The 17,388-nt window shown below is 38.6% G+C and overlaps 2 protein-coding genes across 3 annotated transcripts in view; one reads left to right on the top strand and one right to left on the bottom strand.

The window, feature by feature from the left end:
- LOC103147063 (vegetative cell wall protein gp1-like) overlaps positions 1 to 4,583 on the bottom strand; it is a 6,737-nt gene extending 2,154 nt beyond the window's left edge. The window contains exon 1 of the mRNA XM_007565216.2: positions 4,504 to 4,583. The gene's annotated coding sequence lies outside the window, so the exon portion shown is untranslated. The remainder of the gene's footprint in view (positions 1 to 4,503) is intronic.
- The window catches only part of ccser2b (coiled-coil serine-rich protein 2b), a 36,298-nt gene continuing 22,847 nt past the window's right edge, over positions 3,938 to 17,388 (top strand). For both annotated transcript variants that reach the window (XM_007565217.2, XM_007565218.2), the window contains exon 1: positions 3,938 to 5,122. The gene's annotated coding sequence lies outside the window, so the exon portion shown is untranslated. The remainder of the gene's footprint in view (positions 5,123 to 17,388) is intronic.

Raw genomic sequence — 17,388 nt, 5'->3', positions numbered from 1 at the left:
AGCTCATGACCATAGATGAAGGTGGGAACGTAGATCGACTGGTAAATCGAGAGCTTCACTGCTCTCTCTTCACCACTCCAAACCGGTACAGCGTCTGCTTCACAGCAGATGCTGCTCCAATTCGTCTGTCGATCTCCCGCTCTCTTTTTCCTTCATTTGTGAACAAGATCCCCAGATACTGAAACTCCTCCACTTGAGGCAGGAATCCCTCTCCCAATCTCTCCCAGAAAGGAGACATTCCACGTCCCAAGAGCCAGGTTCTGCAACTGAAGATCAGATCGACGGGAACCCCTCCCTCAAGCACCACCCAGATTCAGAATAGTGTTTAGGACAGGAGTTTACAACACACAGTCAGTACAATGCCAGCAGCTGCGCCAAAACCCAAGCCAAAACTGAAGCCGCTCATGAATGACTCTCCCCAATCACTCATAAAAGTCCACACACTCCTTGGTGGACTCTGCTCCTGATTCTGCTGTTCTTGGTGCAGATGGTGGATTAAAGTCTCCACTATCTCATTTTCCTCATCGTCATCCAAATCGTAAAGTCTTTTAAGTTTCTTCATCAGTTCTGCAATCTCATCTAGTAATTCCTCTGTACTCAAAAATTGTAACCTCTTTCTTTGTATCTTGAGATAAAATTCCTCAAGTTCCTCAATAAACTCTAGATCCTCCATCGTACAAGTTTGAGAACAAGTTGTGCAAGTTTTAGAACAAGTTGCCAGTCTTTCTTCAGTGCTCGAATGAAAGATCTTGGGAAAGTTCAACAGTCTTAAGACTGTTTTATGATGTCATAACAAAAGAGAATGATATTGTGACATCACAGTGAGTGATGTCATAACTGACATATTTGCATTTGCATATATTTATGCACTTTATAAAATATGTTTATATGGTTTTCTTTTTTGCATATTATTGAAATATGTTTAATCTATGTCATGTTATTTCTGCTATTATATTGTTTTTGTCGTGTTTTAGTTCGTGAGAAAGTGTGGTGGGAATTTCCCACGCAGTAACATTATGGCGCCTCCTCGCAGGAACTTGTTTTATGCCAGACACTGACCTTACCTCGATGGTCAGTGTGTTTTACCAAATCTCTTTATTGTTGTTACAGTTGGTTAATCAAACTGAGCTTTACATGCAGTTTTATACAAATATATGGTTCATTTATGTTCTTGCATTGTTCCAAAATGCAAGTTTATATAAACTAAAATATAAAAATGGCATCCAGTTAATAAAAGATCAGTATTTTTATTTTATTTTCAGAACATTTTAATTACTTGCTTTGCTTTCTTTGAAAAGGATGAGGATTATCATGTTTTATTTTATTTCTTCAGCTCACTTCCACTGGATGCAGGATTATTTCTTGTATCTTATTCTGAAGATTGGAATTTTGATTGTAGAGTTCCTTTTTTCATCACATTCTTTTATTTTCTTCTTTATTTCTCTATTTTATAACTCAGTTTTTCTGAAATGAAGCTTGGTTCAGCTTTTAAGCTCACTTCTGAGCCCTGCTTAGAGCTGGAATTGTTCAATCAGATGGGAACTACAAACTTGTCTGCCGCTTTTACCCAGAATGCACTGCAGTTAGTTGATTGCTTCTCTGAAAGCTGAGTGCTGTCTTTAAAACTCCCCTTTTTCACAGAGCTCTTTTGATTCTTTGTTTTCAGACTCCTTTTCCTGATATGAAGCTTCATTCAGCTTTTAACTTCACTTCTGAGCTTCTCCCGACAGCTGGAACCAGGGGCGTCGCCAGGAATTTTGGGCCTCCTGACAAAATATTAGATTGGGCCCCCCTGCACAGCTGCTGTTACAATTTTTTGAGTCTTTTTTTTTGACCCATAAAAAATGTTTAAATTTTAAATGCTTGCAACTTGCTTTCTTTGGTTCAATACTGATACTAGCACAATATTTACCGCAATTTTATCAATTTTACATGCAACAGTCCACATACAGTGTGCAAGTAGAGTGCTTAATTATTTTCTATTAGTTTTAGATTACTGAAATGTTTCTCCTCACGAGCAACAGTCATAGGCAACGTGGAAAATACATATAAAGCAATCCAATTTTATTCATGCTGCAGTATATAACTTAAATGAAAAATATGTTTTTTCCATGTTTGTTAAAGCTGTCACCATGTCGTGACAGTTTATGAGACAGATAATCATTGAAAACAATCAATCTCCTCCATCTCCTTCCTGAACTACTATTACTATCTAAAGTACTGCATTGTTCTGACCAAAAATAACCAATCAGAACCCATAGGAGGGTCTTCGTGCTGTCATTCAACTTCATTCACTCACTGCTAAATATGCTAAGGATGGAGAAACAACTTATTACAGGGAAATCGTAATTGTTTCACTCACTGCTAAATATGCTAAATATCGTTTCACTCACTGCTAAATATGCTAAGGATGGAGAAACAACTTATAATTACAGGGAAATCGTTTATCTGCCGTCATTGGCAGCTATGCTAACTTTTTTCTATAAAACATGCCTTGCTCATAACGCAGTGACCAACTCAAGTTCAAATTCTTACAATTAACGTTTGGGTTTAGAGTCCGCATCTTCTTGGCATCACACATGGGTATTCCAGAGTGCAGAGTGTAATGCAAGAAACATAAAAATAGGAACATTTGGGATGGATTAACCTGTAACTGAATTCCCTGCCCTTTGCACACATGCTCTCAGAGTGGCCTATTTCTCTTATCGACTCGCTGATGAAATACAAACATATTGAAGTGAAAGGTGTTTTGCAAAAGAATTCATACCCTTTTGTCCGTTTCACGTTTTCCTCACATTACGACCAGAAACAGGTATCTCAGTTGAGATTTTAAGTGACGGACCAAAACAACATTAGTGCATAACAGGTAAATGGAAGACAATTTCACAGTATTGTGCAAAAAATCTAATAGTTTTGCACCTCTAAAGTAGAGAATGAAATATCTGCCCATTTTTCCTTGGAAAGCAGGTCAATCTTTGTTGGACTGGATACTCTGGACTTCAATTGGGCTCTTCAATTTCATATGTATATGTTTTAGGTTGTTTTCCGCTGGAAGGGGAACTCTGCCTCATTCTCAAGCCTCTTAAAGTTTTTCTTCTGATATATATTTAGCTACACACACTTGCAAATGCACTACTTTGTGTTGGTTTATCTTATAAAATCCCAATATAAGAACTTTTGGTTTTAGAAATATATCTGGTTTAACAGTAAAAAAGGGAAGGAAACTAACTGATTTTTTTTTATGACCACTAGGGTTCAGTGCAACACCACCAGCTTGAAGCCTTAACTAGATCTGAAGCCTCAATCATCCTGACTCAAAAGCCACATTTTCCTGTATTTTAGCACCACTTCTTTGTGTAAAAAGATCAGCAACTGCATTAGACCCAAATGGTGCAACTAAAATGGGACTTCTGACGTACATTCACCAGATACCACTCCAAATTTTTCACCCAGTGACAACTTTTTTTTTTTTTACAGGTTTTATGGGGCGATTTGGATTTTTTTCAGGTTATTTTTCAAAGAATTCAAAATACAGCAATCACCCTATAAAACCGTTTACATTCCTTCAGTGACTTAAAGGTGTGTGACCTTTCAGACTGAGGGTTTAATGAATCTGTTCACTGACAAGAGTCCTCACTCCGAAAGAAAAGCAAATGTAGCCGAAAACTGAGAAAATAAACTGAAGGAATCAGGTTGAAATTCAAATTCTTCATTTTAAGTCAGCAGTGTTTTTTTTATTTTTATTTATGTATAGCAACCAGTAGTGCTTCTTTGATAGTGGTGCCCTGGTGATATGGCTCTTCATACAAGACACCACTTTTCAAATTGCTTTTCAGTTTTGAGTAATGCTTTTTTAGTGCCCTAAAAAGGATTAGGGCACTAATCCTTTTAGTGCCCTAAAAGGATTAGGGCACTATTAGGGCATTTTAGATTCAAAATCTAAAATGCTAATCAAATCTGAACTGAATTACACTCCGTTCATAAACTCTGTAAAAGAAAAAAAAAGTCTGCAAAAGTTTATTCTTTGTATGAATATGCAAAAAGTAACCTTTGTAGGCATTCAGATGAACAGCAATATAGAAACTTGTCAAGCTTGAATTTTGAAAAAAAAAATATAAAAATAAAATAAATAAACCTTATATTCTTAACACTGAAAGAACACTTGTTTCTCAATATTCCACATGCACCATCAGGTGCAGAGGGAGGAGCTTTGCCCGGGCCAGCATTCATACAAGAACCGCCACTGTTTGTTTTCTAGTCCATTTCTCCTCCGAATGCGTTTCGATCTGCTGCCATCATAACTAATACAAATTAATGCAACGTATTTGAAAGCCACTCCTCTTTCTTCCAACATTTCCCTCTACAGACCAGATCATCCCAAACGGGACATCGGATATCTACTTCTCGTTTGTCCAGCGACGGCTCAGATTTCCTGTTTTCGAGAGGAGTGACCTCCGAATTGCCCAATCATCAAAATCTCGGAGCAGTGACTCAGTAGCTTACTGTTCGGTTCGGGTGTGCGGGTGGTCTCCTCCTCCACAGTGAGACCGGAGCTTTTCGTTGCATTGCGCTGTGTACCTTTAAAAGGTTAAATTCTTCGGTCTGTGAGCGCTGGGTTGTGTCTCCACTCGACTTGGCAAACCCACTCGGCTCAGCTGTGAGTGTGTGCGTGTGTGAGTGAATGAATCAGCAGCTCGCAGCGGCAGCAGCTCCTACTCGGCTCTCTATCAAGAAGAGCAGCGCCAGCTCTCCGCGGATTTAACCAAACACGTATTCTCGCCTAGACGCGCGAGGGACAGAGGCAAACCCCTGCAGGTGACAAACATCTCTCGGAGACCCCGTGCTGCAGCGTCCACAGGCCCCGGGCGGAGAGCAGAGGAGACCACAGGCTCCCGCAGCTTCGCATCCCTTCTCTTCCCGGTTCTCCGGGAGGATTTTTACCGCTCTTCATCGTTCTAATTCGGATTCGTGTGTCTCCGTCAGACTGACTCGTGTTGGATTCAACTGAAACACATCTGAACTACTGACTGATGATTTAGAAAGAAAAGAAAAGAAAAGAAAAAATAACAGCGGCGACATTTCCGGGATTCTGGTCTGGGTCTGATGCTCGGAGTGTCTGCAGGTGAGTGTGACTCTCCATGAGAAGAATTCGCAAATGCCAGCATATAAATATCAGCATTTAATGTCACCGTAGCGCAATAATGTCTGTCTTTAAGTGAAACAGAATTCCACTAGGTGTAAGGTAGGGGAGAAATATTGTTAAATAGTAAAGTAACTACAGATAAAAATGGCCTATAAGGATGGACCGCAGTGTTCTCTGCAGAGTTGATGCTGTGAAACGATCAGCAAAGCCTCTGACCTCCAGTGGAAGGGCAAAATTATTGAAGAAGTTGATTCTTTTACAATTACAACCGTTCTAACAAATTGAAATCGTTCTTAAATTATGCTGTGTGAACATTTCACACCTCAACTACAAATACTGTATATTTTTGTGTTGAGTAAAAGAGAAAACATTTGTTTGTCTTTTTGTCTGTTGTGTTTGTAAGTCAAGTGTGCAGAGTGACAGAGGGGCTGTTCTGTTTTCCTGAGCTCAGAGACAATGTGAGGAATGTCTCCAGAGCCAATTATGTGTTTTCTGAACAGCCACATTCTTTACATCTTTGGCCCCATTATTCTCATGTTGAAGTCCCACTGCTTTAAATTTCCTCAAGTGGCTCCCAGAGCAGCGTGGAACATCATGGTTCTGTCATGTGAGGCTTTCAGCTTTTCTTAAGGCACCAGTTATTTTAAACCTCAGATCCTTTTGGGGCTTTCTTTGTCCTTATTTTTGTGTTGCTAGTTGTTACTTTGGGACTGGTTTTGCAGTTTAAAACAAAAAATAAAAATAAAAATTTGATTTGAGATTTGTTCTGCAGGTTCTGTTATCTGGCGGATTTGTTCCACAAATTCTGTTATTTGGTCATTTTTTGCTCTTCAGAATTGCTTCTTTTAAGGTGATTTTCGAGGCTCTGTTTGTTTCTCTTGTGGTTTTACTTTCCTGTTTCTGTTCCGTACTCATCTGATGATGCACTTTTTATTGGTAAGATTGGACAATTCATCCATTTGATAAAGTGTTGTTCTACAGTTTACATGAGACTTGTACCAACCTTGTTTAATAGCTCATTAAGTAAATATTCCTTAACATGCGTTAATTGACATGGTGGAAAGGTGTTACCACTACCACAAAAGCTAATATTAATAGCCAATCAGCACCAAGTAAAATGAATAGCACTTCTTAATTGGCTGCTTTACAAACGTAGCCAATAGCATGTCAAATAGCATTGTAGCTAGGTATTTCTTTAGATGTTTTTTTAATATGCTCTACGAAAAAATCCACCAATTTTTTGCAAACAATTTTGCGTTAAATTCCACAGACAAACACACAAATAGGTGGGAGTCCACTCTACTGAGCCCTTGTGGATTTTGTTGCCATAGATTTACATTGTTTGTGTAGTGTAATGGGTAAAAGTCTTTAAAAATCAAAATATATTAGTTTTTAGACCTTCTAAACAGGGAGCATTTTAATCAATCGGGTGTGTAGAAAAACATATCTTTGTCTATCAGTGCTGTTGGTCGTATTGTGAAACTCAACCACCAAAGAAGACAGAAGTTCTTCTTCTGTTGCGGATTTCAACCGAAAACCATCAGATTGATGAGAACCTAACAAGCGAGCTGTGTTTTTGTTGAAACGGACCACAATAGGATGAAAGAGCTTTCATCTCTTGCTTCTTAAAACCTGGTGAAGTCTCAGTTGTTCGTCTCGGATTGCAACTATTTATGTTCTGAATGTAGGAGATCTGGACACGAGTGTTATGTATTCAACAAAACTGTTCCAAAACCTTTTCAGTGATTAGAATGACTACAACATGACTGAAACAATTCAAAATGCAGTACACTGTTTACTGTTTACTTTTATTCTTCTTTTGTGTAAACACAGTGTCTTATTTTGGCCTTGTTCCAAATTTACTTGAACTGATTTTTTTTGTTTTGTTCTGTTTTCTTGTTCTGGATGTTCTCTCCTCAAGTCCCTGAATGCATCGTCCCATTTCCGTCAGCTTTGTGATGCTTTCTGATAAACGTTGAGTCATTTTGTTGTCTGGCGTTGTTATCTGTTCGCTGCGCACTGCAGCTTCACTCCGCCTGATCCACTGCTTCTCCGCTGACTGTGTGATCTGTTGGTTCTGCCCGGTTCTCGGTGCCAAGCGGCAGATCACAAGCTGCCTCAGCTGCTGTCGGAGGGAAGCTGCTGACCGCTTGGAACAGATCGGCAGAGCGTGTTACGTCCTGGCTGGGATCCAGTCTGTTTTTTTTTTGTTTTGTTTTGTTTTGTTTTTTTTCTGTCCGTCTCTCTCAGGAGTTTCCACTTAATTTCTTCCCTCTGGCTGCTTGAATCCCCACAGAGGGGAAGACTTTGGAGAGATAAAAAGTTATATCTCTTTTTTTTTTTGCAGTTTGATATAAAACTGACATTGAGGCCCAGGCATGTTTCACTCAGGAATTAGATCATTCTCAGACACTGTGATTTTTCATGGAGGAAGCGTAGACAATGATTTTGCATCCATGTGATAAAAGATTAATTGTTTTCTGTCTGTCTGATTAATAATTTAGAGAAAAAAGTGACATCAAGAAAAACCCTGCAGCAAGTGAAAGACGCCGATTCCTTAGGCGTCCTCCAACATCCATCATTAGATCACATGACCTGAGTTAGCTTTAGCTATAGACGTTACACTGATAGACATGTCGGATGGGAACTTTCTCACTTCATGTTCTACCATTAAATGAAGATTATAACTAACAAATGTCATTTTTTTCCAGTAGCAACTGTCTCTAAAGGATGGCAAGTCACAATAATTCAATAAAATTAGCTTTAAAACGAGACATTTTCAGGGATTAAAACAAGGGAATATTACCGTTATTGTTACCAGTTTCTAACTTTACTTGGTGAACTGTTTGTCGGTTTAAAGGCTTAGCATTGGTGCTAAGCTAATGCTACTAGTAGGGCTTTTATTTTCCTCTGTCCTCTTTTCCTCTTCCTGTCCTCATTTGCTTCTCCTCCTGTCCCGTTTTCCTGCCTCAGACTCTTTTCCCAGTGAGCTCTGATGGATAATTGATGTTGCTCTCAGCGTTTCTGCTGGCGGCAGGAAATGTTTGGTGAATCTTTCCATCTCTCTGCCTGGGTGGTGTCTCTTTCTGCTGTGCTTCCTCTCTCTGGTGGAGCCGCTGCTGCGGATGGTGACGAGGAGGAAGAGGACTGACGTCTCATTTAGCATAGAGAAATAATAAGACTGTAGCATTAAATCAATGTTATCCAAAATAAAATACAAAAACTGCCAGTTTGTAAATGGCTAAAATCGCCCCAAAAAGATTAGAAAACTGTTCCCCGGAAAGAAAGTATATAAAACACTTGTTACATGTACTTGCACACAGAAAAAGAATTGCTGTGAAACTTACAGGACTAAACATTTTATTTTAGGGCGACATGTCGAACACTACTTCAGCTTTTAAGCTACAAAAGGCATCAAAACTCAAAATTTTAAACATTTTTGTCCTACTTTCTACGGAAAATAAACATACATTTGATCAGTCTTTAAAAAAAATTAATTAAATAAAAGTAGGAAGAAATCTTTATTTATAGATGTGTTTTTTAATGTACTAGAAGAAAGTTTTCCGCCTGCCTGAAGGCTTGAGTTGAGTTTGCTCATATGAGGGAGGCTGCTGCTCCTCTGCAGGCAACATAGTGAAAGAGATGCTTTGTAGAAGATTCATGCTGCTGGTGGAGCTGCAGCACAACAGGAATGTTGTCCGTGCCAAGTTGCTATGAAACCCAGAGGAATGGATAGGGGGTTACGGGGGGGTTCATGAGGGGCTCCCAGGAAATGCATGCTAGCTTCTCTCTCAGAAAACCTAAAAGGTTTAATCATAAGTGTTTCTGTTGCATCCTGGTTAATGCAGGTTGATATATTTTTATTTATTTATTTCATGCTACTTGATGTTTTTTTTCACTCCTGAGATAAAAACCAAAAGGAGGGAAACTCAGAAATGCAGTCTTTTTCGAACAAAAAGTCAGACAGGAGATGGGGGGGATGAGCTGTGTTTGTGTTTCGCAGCGCAGTAGAAACACATGAACCTGTTTGACCAGTTACCTGTGGGAAAGAAAACAGCAGCCGAAGGCTGAGAGACCAGGAGAGTCGGGACTTCCTGTGTCGTCATGGTTTCAGCATGGTGGAAGTGTGTGTCAGAGGGCGACGCTCAGTCAGTTGGGATGTTTGTGTCTGTGAGTGGGTGTTGGTTTAACGCCCAGCAATGCAGGGCGTTCATGGAGTTTGTCAAATCAGGCCGTCAAAGACAATTCTAGTAGCCTATTCATAAAAAAAATGACATTGTGTAGTTTGATATAGAATGTTTTTATAAAATTATACCAATTGCATTTTACTCATTTCTGAATAAAACAATCATCTCAAAACTACTAAGTGGAATTTAGTCATATTTCATCAGTAAGGTAAACTATTAAGTAATCTATAAATTCTACAGAGTGGATACTCCTTGGTTTTTACGGCACTGATTGCAAATGAAGCTAAATTTGGAACAGCCACAGCGAATGTGCTGTGGCTGTTTTGGTTTTGGTACAACAGAAACTCTTTAACCTGAAATTGTTCCACACAAACATAATTAAATCAATATGTTTTTACTTGCAGTTGAAGTTCTTAAAATCTATTCAGTTACTTTAATATTTTCTCACCATCATTGCGTTCAATACATTAATCACAGGTCTCAAATTCTGTTGTGGTACGACTATTTAATCTTGTATATTCTATGTAGTTTTCTTTTTTCTCGTTGGACTTTACGGTTTTGCGAAAGTTTGAGTCGCAAAACATCAAACGGACATCTTAACTGTGGATGGAGCAACTGGTAACTAACTGCTAATGTGCCCTTGCTACCTAGCTAGCTTGCTAGCTTTTTGTATGTCCATCGTGGGCAAGTGCAAATTTATCACCAGTGTTTATCTTCACCATTTAGAACAACCCATTGAATTTATGTATGTGCAATTATTCAAATATAATTTTTTTTCGTAAATCTATGTTGTATTACAGGTCTTAAATTCTGTTCATAATGGTCTATAAAAGATCTGGAAAGTCTTAAATTTGATCCATTGAAACCTAAAGACACCCTGCATCCCAATGTTTCAGGATTTTGGAAGTAACCAGTTTGGAGCTGAAGTTTTACATATCTGTGAAACTGATATGTTTTGGATTTTGCATAGATTCAACTAGAGAAAGTGGAACAAATTGTTTTTTTTTTTTTTACTAATCTTTTGCTAAGCCTGACTGTTTATGAATTTAATTCATCAATTTGTCTGTGAGGGGACATTATGGCTGAAAGTGATTGCGTGATAAACAATTGTTTTTTTTTGTTTTTTTTTTTGCTGATCGACATCCTGACTCCGTCGCCCAGTTTGTTTTTCACCCTGAGAGTGGCTGACCTCAGATCAGGTTTCTATTGATTCATTTATCTGTGGATGTTGGAAGAGGATCCCGCAGCTGAACACTGAGCTCGTCTTACAGCTTTAATGGACAGAAATGTGTTAGTGACTGCAGCCTGCTCTCTGGGGCCAGGGTCGACCAGTTTCCAACCCACACTGGGACCAGTCTGGGACCATCTGTCGTTTTGCTTCTCCATCTGTGGCACAGAGAGGTGGTTGGTTTCACTATAATTTTCAAAAGCATGAGCTCATTTTCAGCCATTATGTTTAATTAGGCCTAATTTTAAGATTCTCAAAGAAGATAATTCAATTTTTCACCATTTAACTTGTGTTTTAAATTTTTCTTTTAGCTTCTGTTTTTTTTTTTTGATTTTGTAAAACATGGCTTCCACTGTCATTGTTTTCAGAAGGTTTCCTAACACTAAAAGTAAACGGTCTATAAAATGGAAATCGTTGTCGTCGTTGTTCAAATTAAGTGGATAAATCTGAAGGCCTGAGATGAAGCTGTTGACCTTTTTCTGGCTTTCTAGCCGCCGGCACTCGGCTCCTCTCGGCTCAGCGAGCAAAGAAATGGAGCATGACGACATGATTGGTCTGATGTACAGAGAAGGAGGAAGAAGATGGAGGAGATGCTGGATTTGTTTTTGGATAATTATTTTCCATCAGGGTCCATTTCAACCACCATTTCTTTTTAATTTTTTAAAAGATTTTGTTTAGTTATCTCATATAATTACAATATGACCGTTTGAGTCTTTATTTTGCCTTTTTGAGTACAGTTTGACCTAATATTCACTTCCTTAGTTTTGAGCCAAATTTTCTCCATTGTGAATGATGCATATTATACAATAAGAAAATAACTGCAAGAATTTATACTGGCTTTTGAACTGGGACTTCAGGAAGATCACGTCAGAAGATTAATGTCAGCCCATTTTAACCAGTTCAGAACCAATTTGGATCAAAGTTCTGTTGTAGTTTCAGCCATTTATCTGCAGATCTGAAAAGCTAAAGTATCTGGAGGTACTCCTCCATCCACTTTACCACTTGTAGCAAAGCAAACCCTCAACATGATGCCAGTTTCTTCAAACTACTAAGCATTAGCTTGGTATTTGCAATTTTTCAGAAATTGCTCCACAAAAACTCACCAAAACCAACATATCTAGTTTAATGTAGTAGTAATAGTACTTTCAAGTACTTAAAGAAAACTTGGAATCCTGCAAATGTTTAATAATTTCTCCAGATTATTTCCTTGTTATGTTTAACATTTTGTACTTTCTCCATATACAAGGATCTTTGAATTAAACCCTTAATTACTGTTTGATGGACAACATGTAATTAATAACATCAGAGCGACTTCTTGTAAACTCCTCATATAGTTCACGACTCATTATATTTTTCCGATTAAAGTTTGACCTTCGACCTCGCTTCAGCTACAGACAGCAGCTCACACGCTAACCGAGACGAAGTGCTGCGGCACGGATTGCTGCTCTGCGCTGCATTAATAAAAGCGACTCGTTAGCCCAGCACAGTATGTGCAGCTTTAGTCTGCCATCGTATCTGTTATCAGAGTCGATAACGTAGCTGTCAAGGTCAGGACTTGTGAGCATATCTGTGCCGTAAACTGCTAAAAATGACTGTGGGATTATATCGCAGATCACTTTTATTGCTGAAAGTTTTTCCTAATATTCCTGGTGGTAGTCAGACAATGACCTGATCATTTTGCTGCTTCTGGACCAATCACAGCAGAGCTTTTTTCTTCTCCTATTGGTGCTGCAGCTGACTTTGACCCCAGAGGTTCATTCAGATGGACTCTGTGGCTGTCAGCCAATTCTGCTGACTCATCAGAACACAGATGACCACACTGGCTGTATGCGTGTGTCTGTGTGTGTGTGTGTGGTGGTGTGTACGTGCATATGCGCGTGTGTGTGTGTGTGTGTTTTTCCTGAACACGCACCTTCTTTAACAGAGGCATAGAAACAATGGAATCGGGCAGGATTACAGATGACAGATTAAGGTTTAGTTCCCCTTAGAGAGGCGGTGGTTGTGAATCAGCGCAGGGAGGAAGGTTCTGATCAATCTGCTCTGGTCACATGGTGACACTTTGAGCCCAGGGAACATTACCCTCCAACAGAGTCTGCCCGCGTGGCAGACCGGTTAGTGTCAAACTTTTATCGATTCCCTGTGTGAATCTCCAACGGCTTTTTCTAAAGGAAACGCACGGATTTTTGGTTAGATTTTCTTCAATCGTACATGGTTGTTATACTGTTATTCCTTCTCTGGTTTAAAAAAAAGTAATTATTTTCATTTTATTATTGTCTACATTTGGTTATATTTAATATACCTTGAAATATCAGCTAGCTATATTTCCCAGTTTCTTCAGGCATTTTTTCATCGTTTCCCTGTATAAAGAACTAGCATACCTTTAATGAAACCGCTTATGTTTACCTTGTACAATATCTGAATTATATGGCAGACATGTTCAGTTTGTCTTTGTTGGTGTCACAGACTTGAAATTGGTAAATAAGGTTATAATTTACCAAGAGTTTTCCCTCTTTGGATTTTCTAAAGCTTTGTCTCACCAATACAGATTTCATTTAGATTTTCCTTAAAGAACTGCAGTGTAGCAAAGTATAAGAACGGCACTTGTCCTTATACTTTTCTTTCAGCACTTTATTGCTATTTTTCATATGTTCTGGAATGAGCAGTCATTGATTATTTCTTTGGGGAGTGAAAATGATGTTGTGTGTGTGGGATAATCACTTTAAAACAAAGTTTTAAGATTATTTCAAGACAAAATAACTATGGAGTTCACAATTGTAATTTTTATCTTTTATATTAGCTTCTATCATGGCTACCATTACTTAAACAGCTAACTGCATATTTTATAGAGAATGTCAATCTTTACATTAACTAAGGTTTCCAAAAGACTTCAAATACTTCCTAAAAACTTGACAGATGAAGATTGAAAGCTGCCTTCCTGTTATCTGCTGAAAGCCTTGATCTCTTTCAGACACAGTTTCCTTTCAAATTGTTTTTGTTTTACATCCCTGTGCTTCCTCTGACAGATTTTTTTTTTCAAACACCTCACTGACACTGAAAATAGCTAAACTTGAATCATAATCCAGTAACGATGCCCACAGAGTGTTGTCAGTTAAACTGGGACAAGCTGGAATCTGCTGATTGTGTCACCAGTTGTTTTCTTGGCATACATCTAACAATGCTTCAATCCCCTCTGAGTTACTTTGTTGTAGCAGAGTTTGGATAGCTGTGATTTTATTGCTATTTTTACCCACAGTTAGGAAACCAGCGCTGAATAGAAGCTATAAAAAAAAAAACTTTTCATCATAGGTGATCTTTGTCTCCGCTTTGAAATCAGACTTTATGCGTGACTCAATAAAGTCATATAAACTCCCATGTTAGAGTCGACAATGCCTTCCAAGCCCAGTTGTGCTACATATGTGTTCTCCTGTTTGCAGGAGTGAGTGGGCTTTGCACAGGCCACAGGAAGAAAGGAGAAACTATTTGTAGGTATAAAACGTAAGGGTGAAATTACACAAATCAATAGAGAAAATCATGATGTGATGAAATTGTTCTATGTTCATTTCATGAACTGATGGAAACAAATATGATGATCAATAACAACTCCTTAAAGCTCTGCCTTATCTGTAACCATCATGACTTACGAAGGGAAGATGATGAGCAAAACAGATTGCTGGTGTGTTAAAAAAAATCTTCTTAAAACAAAAATAAAGAATGCTTAGTCTGGTGGGGGGCAAGTAAAGCCTGGCGACCCGCCAGGCTTATAATACACTATTAGTTACAGGGGTCACTTTTATGATGCTTTAAAAGAATAACAATTTGAATCAAAATAGCAAGGTAGGCTTACCCAGAAAGTCTCTCTAAAGCTGCTGCTCAGCCTCAAGAGATTCACATAAAGAAAGAAATAAAAAAAAAGATGATTAATGAGCACAGAGGAACCACAGAGGCATGCAGAGAATGGAGACAGATGCAGCATCTCATTATCACTGAGTCATGACCTCATTCTTCTCTCCATTCCTCCTGTGTGTCCTTTACAGCAGAGACTGCTGCAGTGCACACTTCATCACACACACACATGCACACCCCTCACCCCAAAGACACACACATTCTTTTCCACCAGCGTTGGCAACATTGAACTGTCTTGCAGACATAACCAACTACTACTTAAACCAGTACCTTGTCCGTATAAAGTCATTGCCATGACATCAAAAGGCCCAAAACATTTTACAGGTAACACAACGTAGCACATAATGCCTGTAAAAAGGCTTATATTTATCTTTATTGTCAGTAACTTGCTACTGAAAGACTGCGGAGGCTTGTAGTACCAGTGAAAACCCCAGATTCCTGCCATAAATAAGATTTTAAGTTTGAACGGTTTATGTCGTTTTTAGGATTATCAAAAATTAAATATTTATGCTAAATACCAGATTAAGAGATAATAAGAGATTTATTTTGTTGTTCCATTCACTCCCTTTAACAATTTGGTAAGCCGTGGCGGTGATGTTAGGGCAGGGTGGTTCAAAGTGAAATCGGGCACAAGGCAAGCGAGGCGTCGAACAGATCTGTCTTTATTACACCGGTTCTGTCAGGACAGACGGGCCAGAATCCCAGTAAACTATTGTGAAAAGCTTGTGGAACGAAACCCAAAACATTTTGAGGCATACGGCCTATGTGAACTTTTAACATTTGCATCTGAATGCATATTTGAAGCAATGGAGCTTGCTGTAGCTGAATGTTCTGGAGGGAATCATTAGTATCAGAACCAGAATAATTCACAGATCCCTGTTGACGTCAAGGAACTTCCGATCACAGTTATCCGTTCCAGACACGGATCCTAGTCTTAAATGCCAATCTGATTGTCCATTAAAGTTAATAACATCAACAACACATAATGCTTGAACTCTAAAAGCTAAGCTAAGAAAGCTACCATGCTATTCTCTAACACTCTTTCTGATTGTGATGGAAATGAAACATTGAAAAGCTGCAGTTTTGGACTCCATGTTTGTTGTTTCTGCTGCAGATTGTGTCTCTGTGGCGGTTTTGGTGAGTCTTGAAGCATCGCCTCTGTGTGACGGTGACACAGCAGCAGGGAAGTAATGAGACAGCCGATTGCTGCGGCTCAGCTTCCTCTTTTGCAGGATGGAAGCGGTCGAGGGTTGATGCTGCTCATCACCCATTGATCATCAGAGTCTGTTATCTGACATGTGGAGGAGCCTCTGCCTTCATTCTGGACTGCTTGTTTGTGTAATCTTACATCTGTTCATGACCTTCAGAGGGTTGTTAAATAAAGAAATTAAAAAAAAATAAAAAAAGTCATCCTCTCACAATAAAATCACAAGCTCCTCAGCTGTTTCCTTTCGGGCTTGAAGAAGCTTGTGATGCGCAGCCGGGTGGCTCCGGGTGAGGAAAAGACTGCGGAGGCTTATAGTTATAATTGCTGTTTTATGTTCTAGTTTAAATGAAGACGCCATGTGCTGAGGCTGCAGGGCGGCAGGGTGATGTTGTGCTGTATCCATGACGACTTTTGGAGTCGGATCAAGAACGAAAAGTGTTCCTGCATAATATATTGACCTCTTCTGTTTGTTTTTTGTTGTTGTTTTTTTTTTTTTTTTTTTTGCAATTGGAGAAAATTGAGTTCAGAGAGCAAATATTCTGAGGAATTCCTGCCTAAGTTATGGAGGGATTACTGAGAAAACTCGGCCCTGGTCTGTGAAACAGGATGTGTCAAAAACACAAGGATAGCTTTTCATTTTTGCTTCCTTCTAATCCAAATTGAATGAAGTCATGAGGGAATATACCAGAAAATCAGCATTAAGTCTGTCACAATTGCTTAATTGCGGCAATTAATTGTTTAATTGTAGCAATTAAGCAACTAATCGCGTAATAGATTAAAATGAGAACTATCATTTCCCTTGTCATTTTTAAAAATATTTTATTTATAGTGACCTCATGATCCATTTTGTTTATGGTTCCAGTTGCAAGTGGTTTTTATTTCCTTTTTCTTTCTTGATTTTGGTTGTCGTGTTTTAGTTTGGATATTTAAAATGTCTTCCAGTTTCAGTTTTAAGTGTTCTTTACAAAATCAAAGTCGATTAGTCTTGGATTATAAAGGCATTATCAATATCTAAAGCGGTCTCAAAACTACCATGTTGTCGTTTATCACAGTAATTACTGGGACAATTTATCTTCCAGCAAAATTTGTTATTGTAAAATGTCAATGTCTCTCTTCTTGTAGAAGAATCGATGATCCTTTTCGAACGGGTTATCCAGATTCAATGCAGTGCTCTCACTGAATGTGACTGGGATTCTTCTAAGCGAATGTGATGAAAAGAGGATGAAACAGGCCTGTGACGCCATCTCAGACTTTTATTTCTTCTTTATTGTCCATAAAAGCAGCTTTGAACCAAAGCCAATAAACTCCTGGTGTTACGGACCTCAGCCGCCGCTTTTAAAATGAGCTGCTTTCGGTGTTAGTTTCCTGGTTCTTGTCTGTTTTGTATTTGTGTAAATAAATGGGAGACCACATTTTGTCTGACGCTCACGCCAGTTGGTCACAAATGTTAGTCATCCACAGATAGACAGAAAAAAGGTTTAAATCACCTACAGTGAGCCATTTTAAGTCAGATATAAAATGCAGCTAAATGAATCTAATTTCCTGTCTCCAAAACGAGTGGAAACAAGCAAAACACAGACATAACTGTGGTGTAAAACTATTAGACATTCAATCTGTTACTATGAATTGAATATTGGTAGCTGACATATGAAGAAAGATGTAAAATGCAATTTAAAATAAAGTAATGGCATCCCAAAAAATGCTTGGTTGGTTGAATGTA

The sequence above is a fragment of the Poecilia formosa genome, unplaced genomic scaffold (assembly GCF_000485575.1).
Source record: "Poecilia formosa unplaced genomic scaffold, Poecilia_formosa-5.1.2 Scaffold173, whole genome shotgun sequence".
NCBI classification, from domain to species: Eukaryota; Metazoa; Chordata; class Actinopteri; order Cyprinodontiformes; family Poeciliidae; genus Poecilia; species Poecilia formosa.
The sequence above is the reverse complement of the archived record's forward strand: the minus strand, read 5'-3'. Positions and strand labels throughout refer to the sequence as shown.